The 17,563-nt window shown below is 43.9% G+C and overlaps 9 non-coding genes across 9 annotated transcripts; all 9 read left to right on the top strand.

The window, feature by feature from the left end:
- The first annotated feature begins 1,828 nt into the window (after positions 1-1,828).
- On the top strand, positions 1,829-1,901 carry trnar-ccu (transfer RNA arginine (anticodon CCU)). Its single transcript has one exon. It is a non-coding gene; the product is annotated as a tRNA-Arg (tRNA).
- A 1,240-nt stretch (positions 1,902-3,141) lies between these two features.
- Positions 3,142-3,214, top strand: trnar-ccu (transfer RNA arginine (anticodon CCU)). The gene has a single exon. It is a non-coding gene; the product is annotated as a tRNA-Arg (tRNA).
- A 1,237-nt stretch (positions 3,215-4,451) lies between these two features.
- trnar-ccu (transfer RNA arginine (anticodon CCU)) lies at positions 4,452-4,524 on the top strand. Its single transcript has one exon. It is a non-coding gene; the product is annotated as a tRNA-Arg (tRNA).
- A 1,239-nt stretch (positions 4,525-5,763) lies between these two features.
- On the top strand, positions 5,764-5,836 carry trnar-ccu (transfer RNA arginine (anticodon CCU)). The gene has a single exon. It is a non-coding gene; the product is annotated as a tRNA-Arg (tRNA).
- Positions 5,837-6,518: 682 nt separating this feature from the next.
- On the top strand, positions 6,519-6,591 carry trnar-ccu (transfer RNA arginine (anticodon CCU)). Its single transcript has one exon. It is a non-coding gene; the product is annotated as a tRNA-Arg (tRNA).
- A 1,239-nt stretch (positions 6,592-7,830) lies between these two features.
- On the top strand, positions 7,831-7,903 carry trnar-ccu (transfer RNA arginine (anticodon CCU)). Its single transcript has one exon. It is a non-coding gene; the product is annotated as a tRNA-Arg (tRNA).
- A 1,238-nt stretch (positions 7,904-9,141) lies between these two features.
- Positions 9,142-9,214, top strand: trnar-ccu (transfer RNA arginine (anticodon CCU)). Its single transcript has one exon. It is a non-coding gene; the product is annotated as a tRNA-Arg (tRNA).
- Positions 9,215-12,333: 3,119 nt separating this feature from the next.
- Positions 12,334-12,406, top strand: trnar-ccu (transfer RNA arginine (anticodon CCU)). The gene has a single exon. It is a non-coding gene; the product is annotated as a tRNA-Arg (tRNA).
- A 2,860-nt stretch (positions 12,407-15,266) lies between these two features.
- trnar-ccu (transfer RNA arginine (anticodon CCU)) lies at positions 15,267-15,339 on the top strand. Its single transcript has one exon. It is a non-coding gene; the product is annotated as a tRNA-Arg (tRNA).
- The last annotated feature ends 2,224 nt before the right edge of the window (positions 15,340-17,563 follow it).

Genomic DNA, 17,563 nt, shown 5'->3' with positions numbered 1-17,563 from the left:
CGATGGATCGAAACCATCCTCTGCTAACCAGATTTTTTTTTTAATGAAACGCAAGCAGAAATTAGAAAGCTAAATTGAATTTGCGTCTCTCAGTGCTATCCAGTACACATTATTTTTACTGCTTCTATCAGTTCGTACTGTTTGCAGAAGGTAAACAGTGCCCCAGTGGCCTAAGACACTGGCCTCCTAAGCCATGGATTGTGAGTTCTAGTCTTTTCTGAACTGGCTGAGAGCAGAGTGGCGCAGCGGAAGCGTGCTGGGCCCATAACCCAGAGGTCGATGGATCGAAACCATCCTCTGCTAACCAGATTATTTTAAAAAATGAAACGCAAGCAGAAATTAGAAAGCTAAATTTCATTTGTGTCTCTCAGTGCTATCCAGTACACATTGTTTTTACTGCTTCTATCAGTTCGTACTGTTTGCAGAAGGTAATCAGTGCCCCAGTGTCCTAAGACACAGGCCTCCTAAGCCATGGATTGTGAGTTCTAGTCTTTCCTGAAGTGGCTGAGAGCAGAGTGCCGCAGCGGAAGCGTGCTGGGCCCATAACCCAGAGGTCGATGGATCGAAACCATCCTCTGCTAAACAGTTTCTTTTTAGATTTTAAGTGCGAACAAAAAAAACAAAAAAAATTGTCGTTTCATGGCATGTCTCATTGCCATTATACATTTGTTTTTACCTCTTCCAACAGTTTGTATAGGTCATACTGTTTACACAGTACCCCAGTGGCCTAAGACTCTGGCCTCCTAAGCCATGGATTGTGAGTTCTAGTCTTTTCTGAAGTGGCTGAGAGCAGAGTGGCGCAGCGGAAGCGTGCTGGGCCCATAACCCAGAGGTCGATGGATCGAAACCATCCTCTGCTAACCAGATTTTTTTTTTAATGAAACGCAAGCAGAAATTAGAAAGCTAAATTGAATTTGCGTCTCTCAGTGCTATCCAGTACACATTATTTTTACTGCTTCTATCAGTTCGTACTGTTTGCAGAAGGTAAACAGTGCCCCAGTGGCCTAAGACACTGGCCTCCTAAGCCATGGATTGTGAGTTCTAGTCTTTTCTGAACTGGCTGAGAGCAGAGTGGCGCAGCGGAAGCGTGCTGGGCCCATAACCCAGAGGTCGATGGATCGAAACCATCCTCTGCTAACCAGATTATTTAAAAAAATGAAACGCAAGCAGAAATTAGAAAGCTAAATTTCATTTGTGTCTCTCAGTGCTATCCAGTACACATTGTTTTTACTGCTTCTATCAGTTCGTACTGTTTGCAGAAGGTAATCAGTGCCCCAGTGTCCTAAGACACAGGCCTCCTAAGCCATGGATTGTGAGTTCTAGTCTTTCCTGAAGTGGCTGAGAGCAGAGTGCCGCAGCGGAAGCGTGCTGGGCCCATAACCCAGAGGTCGATGGATCGAAACCATCCTCTGCTAAACAGTTTCTTTTTAGATTTTAAGTGCGAACAAAAAAAACAAAAAAAATTGTCGTTTCATGGCATGTCTCATTGCCATTATACATTTGTTTTTACCTCTTCCAACAGTTTGTATAGGTCATACTGTTTACACAGTACCCCAGTGGCCTAAGACACTGGCCTCCTAAGCCATGGATTGTGAGTTCTAGTCTTTTCTGAAGTGGCTGAGAGCAGAGTGGCGCAGCGGAAGCGTGCTGGGCCCATAACCCAGAGGTCGATGGATCGAAACCATCCTCTGCTAACCAGATTATTTTAAAAAATGAAACGCAAGCAGAAATTAGAAAGCTAAATTTCATTTGCGTCTCTCAGTGCTATCCAGTACACATTGTTTTTACTGCTTCTATCAGTTCGTACTGTTTGCAGAAGGTAAACAGTGCCCCAGTGGCCTAATGGATAAGGTACTGGCCTCCTAAGCCAGGGATTGTGGGTTCAAGTCCCATCTGGGGTGGATGGAAGCAGAGTTGGGCAGCGGAAGCGTGCTGATCCCATAACCCAGTGGTCGATGGATAATAATCATCCTCTGCTAAAAAGTTTCTTTTTAGATTTTAAGTGCGAACAAAAAAAATGGCATGTCTCATTGCCATTATACATTTGTTTTCACCTCTTCCAACAGTTTGTATAGGTCATACTGTTTACACAGTACCCCAGTGGCTTAAGACACTGGCCTCCTAAGCCATGGATTGTGAGTTCTAGTCTTTTCTGAAGTGGCTGAGAGCCACTAACCAGATTTTTTTTTAATGAAACGCAAGCAGAAATTAGAAAGCTAAATTGAATTTGCGTCTCTCACTGCTATCCAGTACACATTATTTTTACTGCTTCTATCAGTTCGTACTGTTTGCAGAAGGTAAACAGTGCCCCAGTGGCCTAAGACACTGGCCTCCTAAGCCATGGATTGTGAGTTCTAGTCTTTTCTGAACTGGCTGAGAGCAGAGTGGCGCAGCGGAAGCGTGCTGGGCCCATAACCCAGAGGTCGATGGATCGAAACCATCCTCTGCTAACCAGATTATTTTAAAAAATGAAACGCAAGCAGAAATTAGAAAGCTAAATTTCATTTGTGTCTCTCAGTGCTATCCAGTACACATTGTTTTTACTGCTTCTATCAGTTCGTACTGTTTGCAGAAGGTAATCAGTGCCCCAGTGTCCTAAGACACAGGCCTCCTAAGCCATGGATTGTGAGTTCTAGTCTTTCCTGAAGTGGCTGAGAGCAGAGTGCCGCAGCGGAAGCGTGCTGGGCCCATAACCCAGAGGTCGATGGATCGAAACCATCCTCTGCTAAACAGTTTCTTTTTAGATTTTAAGTGCGAACAAAAAAAACAAAAAAAATTGTCGTTTCATGGCATGTCTCATTGCCATTATACATTTGTTTTTACCTCTTCCAACAGTTTGTATAGGTCATACTGTTTACACAGTACCCCAGTGGCCTAAGACACTGGCCTCCTAAGCCATGGATTGTGAGTTCTAGTCTTTTCTGAAGTGGCTGAGAGCAGAGTGGCGCAGCGGAAGCGTGCTGGGCCCATAACCCAGAGGTCGATGGATCGAAACCATCCTCTGCTAACCAGATTATTTTAAAAAATGAAACGCAAGCAGAAATTAGAAAGCTAAATTTCATTTGCGTCTCTCAGTGCTATCCAGTACACATTGTTTTTACTGCTTCTATCAGTTCGTACTGTTTGCAGAAGGTAAACAGTGCCCCAGTGGCCTAATGGATAAGGTACTGGCCTCCTAAGCCAGGGATTGTGGGTTCAAGTCCCATCTGGGGTGGATGGAAGCAGAGTTGGGCAGCGGAAGCGTGCTGATCCCATAACCCAGTGGTCGATGGATAATAATCATCCTCTGCTAAAAAGTTTCTTTTTAGATTTTAAGTGCGAACAAAAAAAATGGCATGTCTCATTGCCATTATACATTTGTTTTCACCTCTTCCAACAGTTTGTATAGGTCATACTGTTTACACAGTACCCCAGTGGCTTAAGACACTGGCCTCCTAAGCCATGGATTGTGAGTTCTAGTCTTTTCTGAAGTGGCTGAGAGCCACTAACCAGATTTTTTTTTAATGAAACGCAAGCAGAAATTAGAAAGCTAAATTGAATTTGCGTCTCTCACTGCTATCCAGTACACATTATTTTTACTGCTTCTATCAGTTCGTACTGTTTGCAGAAGGTAAACAGTGCCCCAGTGGCCTAAGACACTGGCCTCCTAAGCCATGGATTGTGAGTTCTAGTCTTTTCTGAACTGGCTGAGAGCAGAGTGGCGCAGCGGAAGCGTGCTGGGCCCATAACCCAGAGGTCGATGGATCGAAACCATCCTCTGCTAACCAGATTATTTAAAAAAATGAAACGCAAGCAGAAATTAGAAAACTAAATTTCATTTGTGTCTCAGTGCTATCCAGTACACATTTTTTTACTGCTTCTATCAGTTCGTACTGTTTGCAGAAGGTAATCAGTGCCCCAGTGTCCTAAGACACAGGCCTCCTAAGCCATGGATTGTGAGTTCTAGTCTTTCCTGAAGTGGCTGAGAGCAGAGTGCCGCAGCGGAAGCGTGCTGGGCCCATAACCCAGAGGTCGATGGATCGAAACCATCCTCTGCTAAACAGTTTCTTTTTAGATTTTAAGTGCGAACAAAAAAAACAAAAAAAATTGTCGTTTCATGGCATGTCTCATTGCCATTATACATTTGTTTTTACCTCTTCCAACAGTTTGTATAGGTCTTACTGTTTACACAGTACCCCAGTGGCCTAAGACACTGGCCTCCTAAGCCATGGATTGTGAGTTCTAGTCTTTTCTGAAGTGGCTGAGAGCAGAGTGGCGCAGCGGAAGCGTGCTGGGCCCATAACCCAGAGGTCGATGGATCGAAACCATCCTCTGCTAACCAGATTATTTTAAAAAATGAAACGCAAGCAGAAATTAGAAAGCTAAATTTCATTTGCGTCTCTCAGTGCTATCCAGTACACATTGTTTTTACTGCTTCTATCAGTTCGTACTGTTTGCAGAAGGTAAACAGTGCCCCAGTGGCCTAATGGATAAGGTACTGGCCTCCTAAGCCAGGGATTGTGGGTTCAAGTCCCATCTGGGGTGGATGGAAGCAGAGTTGGGCAGCGGAAGCGTGCTGATCCCATAACCCAGTGGTCGATGGATAATAATCATCCTCTGCTGAAAAGTTTCTTTTTAGATTTTAAGTGCGAACAAAAAAAATGGCATGTCTCATTGCCATTATACATTTGTTTTCACCTCTTCCAACAGTTTGTATAGGTCATACTGTTTACACAGTACCCCAGTGGCTTAAGACACTGGCCTCCTAAGCCATGGATTGTGAGTTCTAGTCTTTTCTGAAGTGGCTGAGAGCCACTAACCAGATTTTTTTTTAATGAAACGCAAGCAGAAATTAGAAAGCTAAATTGAATTTGCGTCTCTCACTGCTATCCAGTACACATTATTTTTACTGCTTCTATCAGTTCGTACTGTTTGCAGAAGGTAAACAGTGCCCCAGTGGCCTAAGACACTGGCCTCCTAAGCCATGGATTGTGAGTTCTAGTCTTTTCTGAACTGGCTGAGAGCAGAGTGGCGCAGCGGAAGCGTGCTGGGCCCATAACCCAGAGGTCGATGGATCGAAACCATCCTCTGCTAACCAGATTATTTAAAAAAATGAAACGCAAGCAGAAATTAGAAAGCTAAATTTCATTTGTGTCTCTCAGTGCTATCCAGTACACATTTTTTTACTGCTTCTATCAGTTCGTACTGTTTGCAGAAGGTAATCAGTGCCCCAGTGTCCTAAGACACAGGCCTCCTAAGCCATGGATTGTGAGTTCTAGTCTTTCCTGAAGTGGCTGAGAGCAGAGTGCCGCAGCGGAAGCGTGCTGGGCCCATAACCCAGAGGTCGATGGATCGAAACCATCCTCTGCTAAACAGTTTCTTTTTAGATTTTAAGTGCGAACAAAAAAAACAAAAAAAATTGTCGTTTCATGGCATGTCTCATTGCCATTATACATTTGTTTTTACCTCTTCCAACAGTTTGTATAGGTCTTACTGTTTACACAGTACCCCAGTGGCCTAAGACACTGGCCTCCTAAGCCATGGATTGTGAGTTCTAGTCTTTTCTGAAGTGGCTGAGAGCAGAGTGGCGCAGCGGAAGCGTGCTGGGCCCATAACCCAGAGGTCGATGGATCGAAACCATCCTCTGCTAACCAGATTATTTAAAAAAATGAAACGCAAGCAGAAATTAGAAAGCTAAATTTCATTTGCGTCTCTCAGTGCTATCCAGTACACATTGTTTTTACTGCTTCTATCAGTTCGTACTGTTTGCAGAAGGTAAACAGTGCCCCAGTGGCCTAATGGATAAGGTACTGGCCTCCTAAGCCAGGGATTGTGGGTTCAAGTCCCATCTGGGGTGGGTGGAAGCAGAGTTGGGCAGCGGAAGCGTGCTGATCCCATAACCCAGTGGTTGATGGATAATAATCATCCTCTGCTAAAAGTTTCTTTTTAGATTTTAAGTGTGACCAAAAAAAATGGCATGTCTCATTGCCATTATACATTTGTTTTTACCTCTTCCAACAGTTTGTATAGGTCATACTGTTTACACAGTACCCCAGTGGCTTAAGACACTGGCCTCCTAAGCCATGGATTGTGAGTTCTAGTCTTTTCTGAAGTGGCTGAGAGCCACTAACCAGATTTTTTTTTAATGAAACGCAAGCAGAAATTAGAAAGCTAAATTGAATTTGCGTCTCTCACTGCTATCCAGTACACATTATTTTTACTGCTTCTATCAGTTCGTACTGTTTGCAGAAGGTAAACAGTGCCCCAGTGGCCTAAGACACTGGCCTCCTAAGCCATGGATTGTGAGTTCTAGTCTTTTCTGAACTGGCTGAGAGCAGAGTGGCGCAGCGGAAGCGTGCTGGGCCCATAACCCAGAGGTCGATGGATCGAAACCATCCTCTGCTAACCAGATTATTTAAAAAAATGAAACGCAAGCAGAAATTAGAAAGCTAAATTTCATTTGCGTCTCTCAGTGCTATCCACTACACATTGTTTTTACTGCTTCTATCAGTTCGTACTGTTTGCAGAAGGTAAACAGTGCCCCAGTGGCCTAATGGATAAGGCACTGGCCTCCTAAGCCAGGGATTGTGGGTTCAAGTCCCATCTGGGGTGGATGGAAGCAGAGTTGGGCAGCGGAAGCGTGCTGATCCCATAACCCAGTGGTCGATGGATAATAATCATCCTCTGCTGAAAAGTTTCTTTTTAGATTTTAAGTGCGAACAAAAAAAATGGCATGTCTCATTGCCATTATACATTTGTTTTCACCTCTTCCAACAGTTTGTATAGGTCATACTGTTTACACAGTACCCCAGTGGCTTAAGACACTGGCCTCCTAAGCCATGGATTGTGAGTTCTAGTCTTTTCTGAAGTGGCTGAGAGCCACTAACCAGATTTTTTTTTAATGAAACGCAAGCAGAAATTAGAAAGCTAAATTGAATTTGCGTCTCTCACTGCTATCCAGTACACATTATTTTTACTGCTTCTATCAGTTCGTACTGTTTGCAGAAGGTAAACAGTGCCCCAGTGGCCTAAGACACTGGCCTCCTAAGCCATGGATTGTGAGTTCTAGTCTTTTCTGAACTGGCTGAGAGCAGAGTGGCGCAGCGGAAGCGTGCTGGGCCCATAACCCAGAGGTCGATGGATCGAAACCATCCTCTGCTAACCAGATTATTTAAAAAAATGAAACGCAAGCAGAAATTAGAAAGCTAAATTTCATTTGTGTCTCTCAGTGCTATCCAGTACACATTTTTTTACTGCTTCTATCAGTTCGTACTGTTTGCAGAAGGTAATCAGTGCCCCAGTGTCCTAAGACACAGGCCTCCTAAGCCATGGATTGTGAGTTCTAGTCTTTCCTGAAGTGGCTGAGAGCAGAGTGCCGCAGCGGAAGCGTGCTGGGCCCATAACCCAGAGGTCGATGGATCGAAACCATCCTCTGCTAAACAGTTTCTTTTTAGATTTTAAGTGCGAACAAAAAAAACAAAAAAAATTGTCGTTTCATGGCATGTCTCATTGCCATTATACATTTGTTTTTACCTCTTCCAACAGTTTGTATAGGTCTTACTGTTTACACAGTACCCCAGTGGCCTAAGACACTGGCCTCCTAAGCCATGGATTGTGAGTTCTAGTCTTTTCTGAAGTGGCTGAGAGCAGAGTGGCGCAGCGGAAGCGTGCTGGGCCCATAACCCAGAGGTCGATGGATCGAAACCATCCTCTGCTAACCAGATTATTTAAAAAAATGAAACGCAAGCAGAAATTAGAAAGCTAAATTTCATTTGCGTCTCTCAGTGCTATCCAGTACACATTGTTTTTACTGCTTCTATCAGTTCGTACTGTTTGCAGAAGGTAAACAGTGCCCCAGTGGCCTAATGGATAAGGTACTGGCCTCCTAAGCCAGGGATTGTGGGTTCAAGTCCCATCTGGGGTGGGTGGAAGCAGAGTTGGGCAGCGGAAGCGTGCTGATCCCATAACCCAGTGGTTGATGGATAATAATCATCCTCTGCTAAAAGTTTCTTTTTAGATTTTAAGTGTGACCAAAAAAAATGGCATGTCTCATTGCCATTATACATTTGTTTTTACCTCTTCCAACAGTTTGTATAGGTCATACTGTTTACACAGTACCCCAGTGGCTTAAGACACTGGCCTCCTAAGCCATGGATTGTGAGTTCTAGTCTTTTCTGAAGTGGCTGAGAGCCACTAACCAGATTTTTTTTTAATGAAACGCAAGCAGAAATTAGAAAGCTAAATTGAATTTGCGTCTCTCACTGCTATCCAGTACACATTATTTTTACTGCTTCTATCAGTTCGTACTGTTTGCAGAAGGTAAACAGTGCCCCAGTGGCCTAAGACACTGGCCTCCTAAGCCATGGATTGTGAGTTCTAGTCTTTTCTGAACTGGCTGAGAGCAGAGTGGCGCAGCGGAAGCGTGCTGGGCCCATAACCCAGAGGTCGATGGATCGAAACCATCCTCTGCTAACCAGATTATTTAAAAAAATGAAACGCAAGCAGAAATTAGAAAGCTAAATTTCATTTGTGTCTCTCAGTGCTATCCAGTACACATTTTTTTACTGCTTCTATCAGTTCGTACTGTTTGCAGAAGGTAATCAGTGCCCCAGTGTCCTAAGACACAGGCCTCCTAAGCCATGGATTGTGAGTTCTAGTCTTTCCTGAAGTGGCTGAGAGCAGAGTGCCGCAGCGGAAGCGTGCTGGGCCCATAACCCAGAGGTCGATGGATCGAAACCATCCTCTGCTAAACAGTTTCTTTTTAGATTTTAAGTGCGAACAAAAAAAACAAAAAAAATTGTCGTTTCATGGCATGTCTCATTGCCATTATACATTTGTTTTTACCTCTTCCAACAGTTTGTATAGGTCTTACTGTTTACACAGTACCCCAGTGGCCTAAGACACTGGCCTCCTAAGCCATGGATTGTGAGTTCTAGTCTTTTCTGAAGTGGCTGAGAGCAGAGTGGCGCAGCGGAAGCGTGCTGGGCCCATAACCCAGAGGTCGATGGATCGAAACCATCCTCTGCTAACCAGATTATTTTAAAAAATGAAACGCAAGCAGAAATTAGAAAGCTAAATTTCATTTGCGTCTCTCAGTGCTATCCAGTACACATTGTTTTTACTGCTTCTATCAGTTCGTACTGTTTGCAGAAGGTAAACAGTGCCCCAGTGGCCTAATGGATAAGGTACTGGCCTCCTAAGCCAGGGATTGTGGGTTCAAGTCCCATCTGGGGTGGGTGGAAGCAGAGTTGGGCAGCGGAAGCGTGCTGATCCCATAACCCAGTGGTTGATGGATAATAATCATCCTCTGCTAAAAGTTTCTTTTTAGATTTTAAGTGTGACCAAAAAAAATGGCATGTCTCATTGCCATTATACATTTGTTTTTACCTCTTCCAACAGTTTGTATAGGTCATACTGTTTACACAGTACCCCAGTGGCTTAAGACACTGGCCTCCTAAACCATGGATTGTGAGTTCTAGTCTTTTCTGAAGTGGCTGAGAGCCACTAACCAGATTTTTTTTTAATGAAACGCAAGCAGAAATTAGAAAGCTAAATTGAATTTGCGTCTCTCAGTGCTATCCAGTACACATTATTTTTACTGCTTCTATCAGTTCGTACTGTTTGCAGAAGGTAAACAGTGCCCCAGTGGCCTAAGACACTGGCCTCCTAAGCCATGGATTGTGAGTTCTAGTCTTTTCTGAAGTGGCTGAGAGCAGAGTGGCGCAGCGGAAGCGTGCTGGGCCCATAACCCAGAGGTCGATGGATCGAAACCATCCTCTGCTAACCAGATTATTTTAAAAAATGAAACGCAAGCAGAAATTAGAAAGCTAAATTTCATTTGCGTCTCTCAGTGCTATCCAGTACACATTGTTTTTACTGCTTCTATCAGTTCGTACTGTTTGCAGAAGGTAATCAGTGCCCCAGTGTCCTAAGACACAGGCCTCCTAAGCCATGGATTGTGAGTTCTAGTCTTTCCTGAAGTGGCTGAGAGCAGAGTGCCGCAGCGGAAGCGTGCTGGGCCCATAACCCAGAGGTCGATGGATCGAAACCATCCTCTGCTAAACAGTTTCTTTTTAGATTTTAAGTGCGAACAAAAAAAACAAAAAAAATTGTCGTTTCATGGCATGTCTCATTGCCATTATACATTTGTTTTTACCTCTTCCAACAGTTTGTATAGGTCATACTGTTTACACAGTACCCCAGTGGCTTAAGACACTGGCCTCCTAAACCATGGATTGTGAGTTCTAGTCTTTTCTGAAGTGGCTGAGAGCCACTAACCAGATTTTTTTTTAATGAAACGCAAGCAGAAATTAGAAAGCTAAATTGAATTTGCGTCTCTCAGTGCTATCCAGTACACATTATTTTTACTGCTTCTATCAGTTCGTACTGTTTGCAGAAGGTAAACAGTGCCCCAGTGGCCTAAGACACTGGCCTCCTAAGCCATGGATTGTGAGTTCTAGTCTTTTCTGAAGTGGCTGAGAGCAGAGTGGCGCAGCGGAAGCGTGCTGGGCCCATAACCCAGAGGTCGATGGATCGAAACCATCCTCTGCTAACCAGATTATTTTAAAAAATGAAACGCAAGCAGAAATTAGAAAGCTAAATTTCATTTGCGTCTCTCAGTGCTATCCAGTACACATTGTTTTTACTGCTTCTATCAGTTCGTACTGTTTGCAGAAGGTAATCAGTGCCCCAGTGTCCTAAGACACAGGCCTCCTAAGCCATGGATTGTGAGTTCTAGTCTTTCCTGAAGTGGCTGAGAGCAGAGTGCCGCAGCGGAAGCGTGCTGGGCCCATAACCCAGAGGTCGATGGATCGAAACCATCCTCTGCTAAACAGTTTCTTTTTAGATTTTAAGTGCGAACAAAAAAAACAAAAAAAATTGTCGTTTCATGGCATGTCTCATTGCCATTATACATTTGTTTTTACCTCTTCCAACAGTTTGTATAGGTCATACTGTTTACACAGTACCCCAGTGGCCTAAGACACTGGCCTCCTAAGCCATGGATTGTGAGTTCTAGTCTTTTCTGAAGTGGCTGAGAGGTGAGTGGCGTAGCGGAAGCGTGCTGGGCCCATAACCCAGAGGTCGAAGGATCGAAAACATCATCTTCTAAACAGTTTCTTTTTAGATTTTAAGTGCGAACAAAAAAAACAAAAAAAATTGTCGTTTCATGGCATGTCTCATTGCCATTATACATTTGTTTTTACCTCTTCCAACAGTTTGTATAGGTCATACTGTTTACACAGTACCCCAGTGGCCTAAGACACTGGCCTCCTAAGCCATGGATTGTGAGTTCTAGTCTTTTCTGAAGTGGCTGAGAGCAGAGTGGCGCAGCGGAAGCATGCTGGGCCCATAACCCAGAGGTCGATGGATCGAAACCATCCTCTGCTAACCAGATTTTTTTTTTATGAAACGCAAGCAGAAATTAGAAAGCTAAATTGAATTTGCGTCTCTCACTGCTATCCAGTACACATTATTTTTACTGCTTCTATCAGTTCGTACTGTTTGCAGAAGGTAAACAGTGCCCCAGTGGCCTAAGACACTGGCCTCCTAAGCCATGGATTGTGAGTTCTAGTCTTTTCTGAACTGGCTGAGAGCAGAGTGGCGCAGCGGAAGCGTGCTGGGCCCATAACCCAGAGGTCAATGGATCGAAACCATCCTCTGCTAACCAGATTATTTTAAAAAATGAAACGCAAGCAGAAATTAGAAAGCTAAATTTCATTTGTGTCTCTCAGTGCTATCCAGTACACATTGTTTTTACTGCTTCTATCAGTTTGTACTGTTTGCAGAAGGTAATCAGTGCCCCAGTGTCCTAAGACACAGGCCTCCTAAGCCATGGATTGTGAGTTCTAGTCTTTCCTGAAGTGGCTGAGAGCAGAGTGCCGCAGCGGAAGCGTGCTGGGCCCATAACCCAGAGGTCGATGGATCGAAACCATCCTCTGCTAACCAGATTATTTTAAAAAATGAAACGCAAGCAGAAATTAGAAAGCTAAATTTCATTTGCGTCTCTCAGTGCTATCCAGTACACATTGTTTTTACTGCTTCTATCAGTTCGTACTGTTTGCAGAAGGTAATCAGTGCCCCAGTGTCCTAAGACACAGGCCTCCTAAGCCATGGATTGTGAGTTCTAGTCTTTCCTGAAGTGGCTGAGAGCAGAGTGCCGCAGCGGAAGCGTGCTGGGCCCATAACCCAGAGGTCGATGGATCGAAACCATCCTCTGCTAACCAGATTATTTAAAAAAATGAAACGCAAGCAGAAATTAGAAAGCTAAATTTCATTTGCGTCTCTCAGTGCTATGCAGTACACATTTTTTTTACTGCTTCTATCAGTTTGTACTGTTTGCAGAAGGTAAACAGTGCCCCAGTGGCCTAATGGATAAGGTACTTGCCTCCTAAGCCAGGGATTGTGGGTTCAAGTCCCATCTGGGGTGGATGGAAACAGAGTTGGGCAGCGGAAGCGTGCTGATCCCATAACCCAGTGGTCAATGGATAATAACCATCCTCTGCTAACCAGATTTTTTTTTTAATGAAACGCAAGCAGAAATTAGAAAGCTAAATTGAATTTGCGTCTCTCAGTGCTATCCAGTACACATTATTTTTAATGCTTCTATCAGTTCGTACTGTTTGCAGAAGGTAAACAGTGCCCCAGTGGCCTAAGACACTGGCCTCCTAAGCCATGGATTGTGAGTTCTAGTCTTTTCTGAACTGGCTGAGAGCAGAGTGCCGCAGCGGAAGCGTGCTGGGCCCATAACCCAGAGGTCGATGGATCGAAACCATCCTCTGCTAAACAGTTTCTTTTTAGATTTTAAGTGCGAACAAAAAAAAATAAAAAATTTGTCGTTTCATGGCATGTCTCATTGCCATTATACATTTGTTTTTACCTCTTCCAACAGTTTGTATAGGTCATACTGTTTACACAGTACCCCAGTGGCCTAAGACACTGGCCTCCTAAGCCATGGATTGTGAGTTCTAGTCTTTTCTGAAGTGGCTGAGAGCAGAGTGGCGCAGCGGAAGCATGCTGGGCCCATAACCCAGAGGTCGATGGATCGAAACCATCCTCTGCTAACCAGATTTTTTTTTTATGAAACGCAAGCAGAAATTAGAAAGCTAAATTGAATTTGCGTCTCTCACTGCTATCCAGTACACATTATTTTTACTGCTTCTATCAGTTCGTACTGTTTGCAGAAGGTAAACAGTGCCCCAGTGGCCTAAGACACTGGCCTCCTAAGCCATGGATTGTGAGTTCTAGTCTTTTCTGAACTGGCTGAGAGCAGAGTGGCGCAGCGGAAGCGTGCTGGGCCCATAACCCAGAGGTCAATGGATCGAAACCATCCTCTGCTAACCAGATTATTTTAAAAAATGAAACGCAAGCAGAAATTAGAAAGCTAAATTTCATTTGTGTCTCTCAGTGCTATCCAGTACACATTGTTTTTACTGCTTCTATCAGTTCGTACTGTTTGCAGAAGGTAATCAGTGCCCCAGTGTCCTAAGACACAGGCCTCCTAAGCCATGGATTGTGAGTTCTAGTCTTTCCTGAAGTGGCTGAGAGCAGAGTGCCGCAGCGGAAGCGTGCTGGGCCCATAACCCAGAGGTCGATGGATCGCAACCATCCTCTGCTAAACAGTTTCTTTTTAGATTTTAAGTGCGAACAAAAAAAACAAAAAAAATTGTCGTTTCATGGCATGTCTCATTGCCATTATACATTTGTTTTTACCTCTTCCAACAGTTTGTATAGGTCATACTGTTTACACAGTACCCCAGTGGCTTAAGACACTGGCCTCCTAAGCAATGGATTGTGAGTTCTAGTCTTTTCTGAAGTGGCTGAGAGCCACTAACCAGATTTTTTTTTAATGAAACGCAAGCAGAAATTAGAAAGCTAAATTGAATTTGCATCTCTCAGTGCTATCCAGTACACATTATTTTTAATGCTTCTATCAGTTCGTACTGTTTGCAGAAGGTAAACAGTGCCCCAGTGGCCTAAGACACTGGCCTCCTAAGCCATGGATTGTGAGTTCTAGTCTTTTCTGAAGTGGCTGAGAGCAGAGTGGCGCAGCGGAAGCGTGCTGGGCCCATAACCCAGAGGTCGATGGATCGAAACCATCCTCTGCTAACCAGATTATTTTAAAAAATGAAACGCAAGCAGAAATTAGAAAGCTAAATTTCATTTGTGTCTCTCAGTGCTATCCAGTACACATTGTTTTTACTGCTTCTATCAGTTCGTACTGTTTGCAGAAGGTAATCAGTGCCCCAGTGTCCTAAGACACAGGCCTCCTAAGCCATGGATTGTGAGTTCTAGTCTTTCCTGAAGTGCCTGAGAGCAGAGTGCCGCAGCGGAAGCGTGCTGGGCCCATAACCCAGAGGTCGATGGATCGAAACCATCCTCTGCTAAACAGTTTCTTTTTAGATTTTAAGTGCGAACAAAAAAAACAAAAAAAATTGTCGTTTCATGGCATGTCTCATTGCCATTATACATTTGTTTTTACCTCTTCCAACAGTTTGTATAGGTCATACTGTTTACACAGTACCCCAGTGGCTTAAGACACTGGCCTCCTAAGCCATGGATTGTGAGTTCTAGTCTTTTCTGAAGTGGCTGAGAGCCACTAACCAGATTTTTTTTTTATGAAACGCAAGCAGAAATTAGAAAGCTAAATTGAATTTGCATCTCTCAGTGCTATCCAGTACACATTATTTTTAATGCTTCTATCAGTTCGTACTGTTTGCAGAAGGTAAACAGTGCCCCAGTGGCCTAAGACACTGGCCTCCTAAGCCATGGATTGTGAGTTCTAGTCTTTTCTGAAGTGGCTGAGAGCAGAGTGGCGCAGCGGAAGCGTGCTGGGCCCATAACCCAGAGGTCGATGGATCGAAACCATCCTCTGCTAACCAGATTATTTTAAAAAATGAAACGCAAGCAGAAATTAGAAAGCTAAATTTCATTTGCGTCTCTCAGTGCTATCCAGTACACATTGTTTTTACTGCTTCTATCAGTTCGTACTGTTTGCAGAAGGTAATCAGTGCCCCAGTGTCCTAAGACACAGGCCTCCTAAGCCATGGATTGTGAGTTCTAGTCTTTCCTGAAGTGGCTGAGAGCAGAGTGCCGCAGCGGAAGCGTGCTGGGCCCATAACCCAGAGGTCGATGGATCGAAACCATCCTCTGCTAACCAGATTATTTAAAAAAATGAAACGCAAGCAGAAATTAGAAAGCTAAATTTCATTTGCGTCTCTCAGTGCTATGCAGTACACATTTTTTTTACTGCTTCTATCAGTTTGTACTGTTTGCAGAAGGTAAACAGTGCCCCAGTGGCCTAATGGATAAGGTACTTGCCTCCTAAGCCAGGGATTGTGGGTTCAAGTCCCATCTGGGGTGGATGGAAAAAGAGTTGGGCAGCGGAAGCGTGCTGATCCCATAACCCAGTGGTCAATGGATAATAACCATCCTCTGCTAAACAGTTTCTTTTTAGATTTTAAGTGCGAACAAAAAAAAATAAAAAATTTGTCGTTTCATGGCATGTCTCATTGCCATTATACATTTGTTTTTACCTCTTCCAACAGTTTGTATAGGTCATACTGTTTACACAGTACCCCAGTGGCCTAAGACACTGGCCTCCTAAGCCATGGATTGTGAGTTCTAGTCTTTTCTGAAGTGGCTGAGAGCAGAGTGGCGCAGCGGAAGCGTGCTGGGCCCATAACCCAGAGGTCGAAGGATCGAAAACATCATCTTCTAAACAGTTTCTTTTTAGATTTTAAGTGCGAACAAAAAAAACAAAAAAAATTGTCGTTTCATGGCATGTCTCATTGCCATTATACATTTGTTTTTACCTCTTCCAACAGTTTGTATAGGTCATACTGTTTACACAGTACCCCAGTGGCCTAAGACTCTGGCCTCCTAAGCCATGGATTGTGAGTTCTAGTCTTTTCTGAAGTGGCTGAGAGCAGAGTGGCGCAGCGGAAGCATGCTGGGCCCATAACCCAGAGGTCGATGGATCGAAACCATCCTCTGCTAACCAGATTTTTTTTTTTATGAAACGCAAGCAGAAATTAGAAAGCTAAATTGAATTTGCGTCTCTCACTGCTATCCAGTACACATTATTTTTACTGCTTCTATCAGTTCGTACTGTTTGCAGAAGGTAAACAGTGCCCCAGTGGCCTAAGACACTAGCCTCCTAAGCCATGGATTGTGAGTTCTAGTCTTTTCTGAACTGGCTGAGAGCAGAGTGGCGCAGCGGAAGCGTGCTGGGCCCATAACCCAGAGGTCGATGGATCGAAACCATCCTCTGCTAACCAGATTATTTTAAAAAATGAAACGCAAGCAGAAATTAGAAAGCTTTATTTCATTTGTGTCTCTCAGTGCTATCCAGTACACATTGTTTTTACTGCTTCTATCAGTTCGTACTGTTTGCAGAAGGTAATCAGTGCCCCAGTGTCCTAAGACACAGGCCTCCTAAGCCATGGATTGTGAGTTCTAGAATTTCCTGAAGTGGCTGAGAGCAGAGTGCCGCAGCGGAAGCGTGCTGGGCCCATAACCCAGAGGTCGATGGATCGAAACCATCCTCTGCTAAACAGTTTCTTTTTAGATTTTAAGTGCGAACAAAAAAAACAAAAAAATGTGTCGTTTCATGGCATGTCTCATTGCCATTATACATTTGTTTTTACCTCTTCCAACAGTTTGTATAGGTCATACTGTTTACACAGTACCCCAGTAGCCTAAGACTCTGGCCTCCTAAGCCATGGATTGTGAGTTCTAGTCTTTTCTGAAGTGGCTGAGAGCAGAGTGGCGCAGCGGAAGCATGCTGGGCCCATAACCCAGAGGTCGATGGATCGAAACCATCCTCTGCTAACCAGATTTTTTTTTTAATGAAACGCAAGCAGAAATTAGAAAGCTAAATTGAATTTGCGTCTCTCAGTGCTATCCAGTACACATTATTTTTACTGCTTCTATCAGTTCGTACTGTTTGCAGAAGGTAAACAGTGCCCCAGTGTCCTAAGACACTGGCCTCCTAAGCCATGGATTGTGAGTTCTAGTCTTTTCTGAACTGGCTGAGAGCAGAGTGGCGCAGCGGAAGCGTGCTGGGCCCATAACCCAGAGGTCGATGGATCGAAACCATCCTCTGCTAACCAGATTATTTTAAAAAATGAAACGCAAGCAGAAATTAGAAAGCTAAATTTCATTTGTGTCTCTCAGTGCTATCCAGTACACATTGTTTTTACTGCTTCTATCAGTTCGTACTGTTTGCAGAAGGTAATCAGTGCCCCAGTGTCCTAAGACACAGGCCTCCTAAGCCATGGATTGTGAGTTCTAGTCTTTCCTGAAGTGGCTGAGAGCAGAGTGCCGCAGCGGAAGCGTGCTGGGCCCATAACCCAGAGGTCGATGGATCGAAACCATCCTCTGCTAAACAGTTTCTTTTTAGATTTTAAGTGCGAACAAAAAAAACAAAAAAAATTGTTGTTTCATGGCATGTCTCATTGCCATTATACATTTGTTTTTACCTCTTCCAACAGTTTGTATAGGTCATACTGTTTACACAGTACCCCAGTGGCCTAAGACACTGGCCTCCTAAGCCATGGATTGTGAGTTCTAGTCTTTTCTGAAG

This window comes from Oncorhynchus kisutch, linkage group LG18 (genome assembly GCF_002021735.2).
Source record: "Oncorhynchus kisutch isolate 150728-3 linkage group LG18, Okis_V2, whole genome shotgun sequence".
Lineage (NCBI taxonomy): Eukaryota > Metazoa > Chordata > Actinopteri > Salmoniformes > Salmonidae > Oncorhynchus > Oncorhynchus kisutch.
This window is presented reverse-complemented; position numbering and strand designations above follow the sequence as displayed.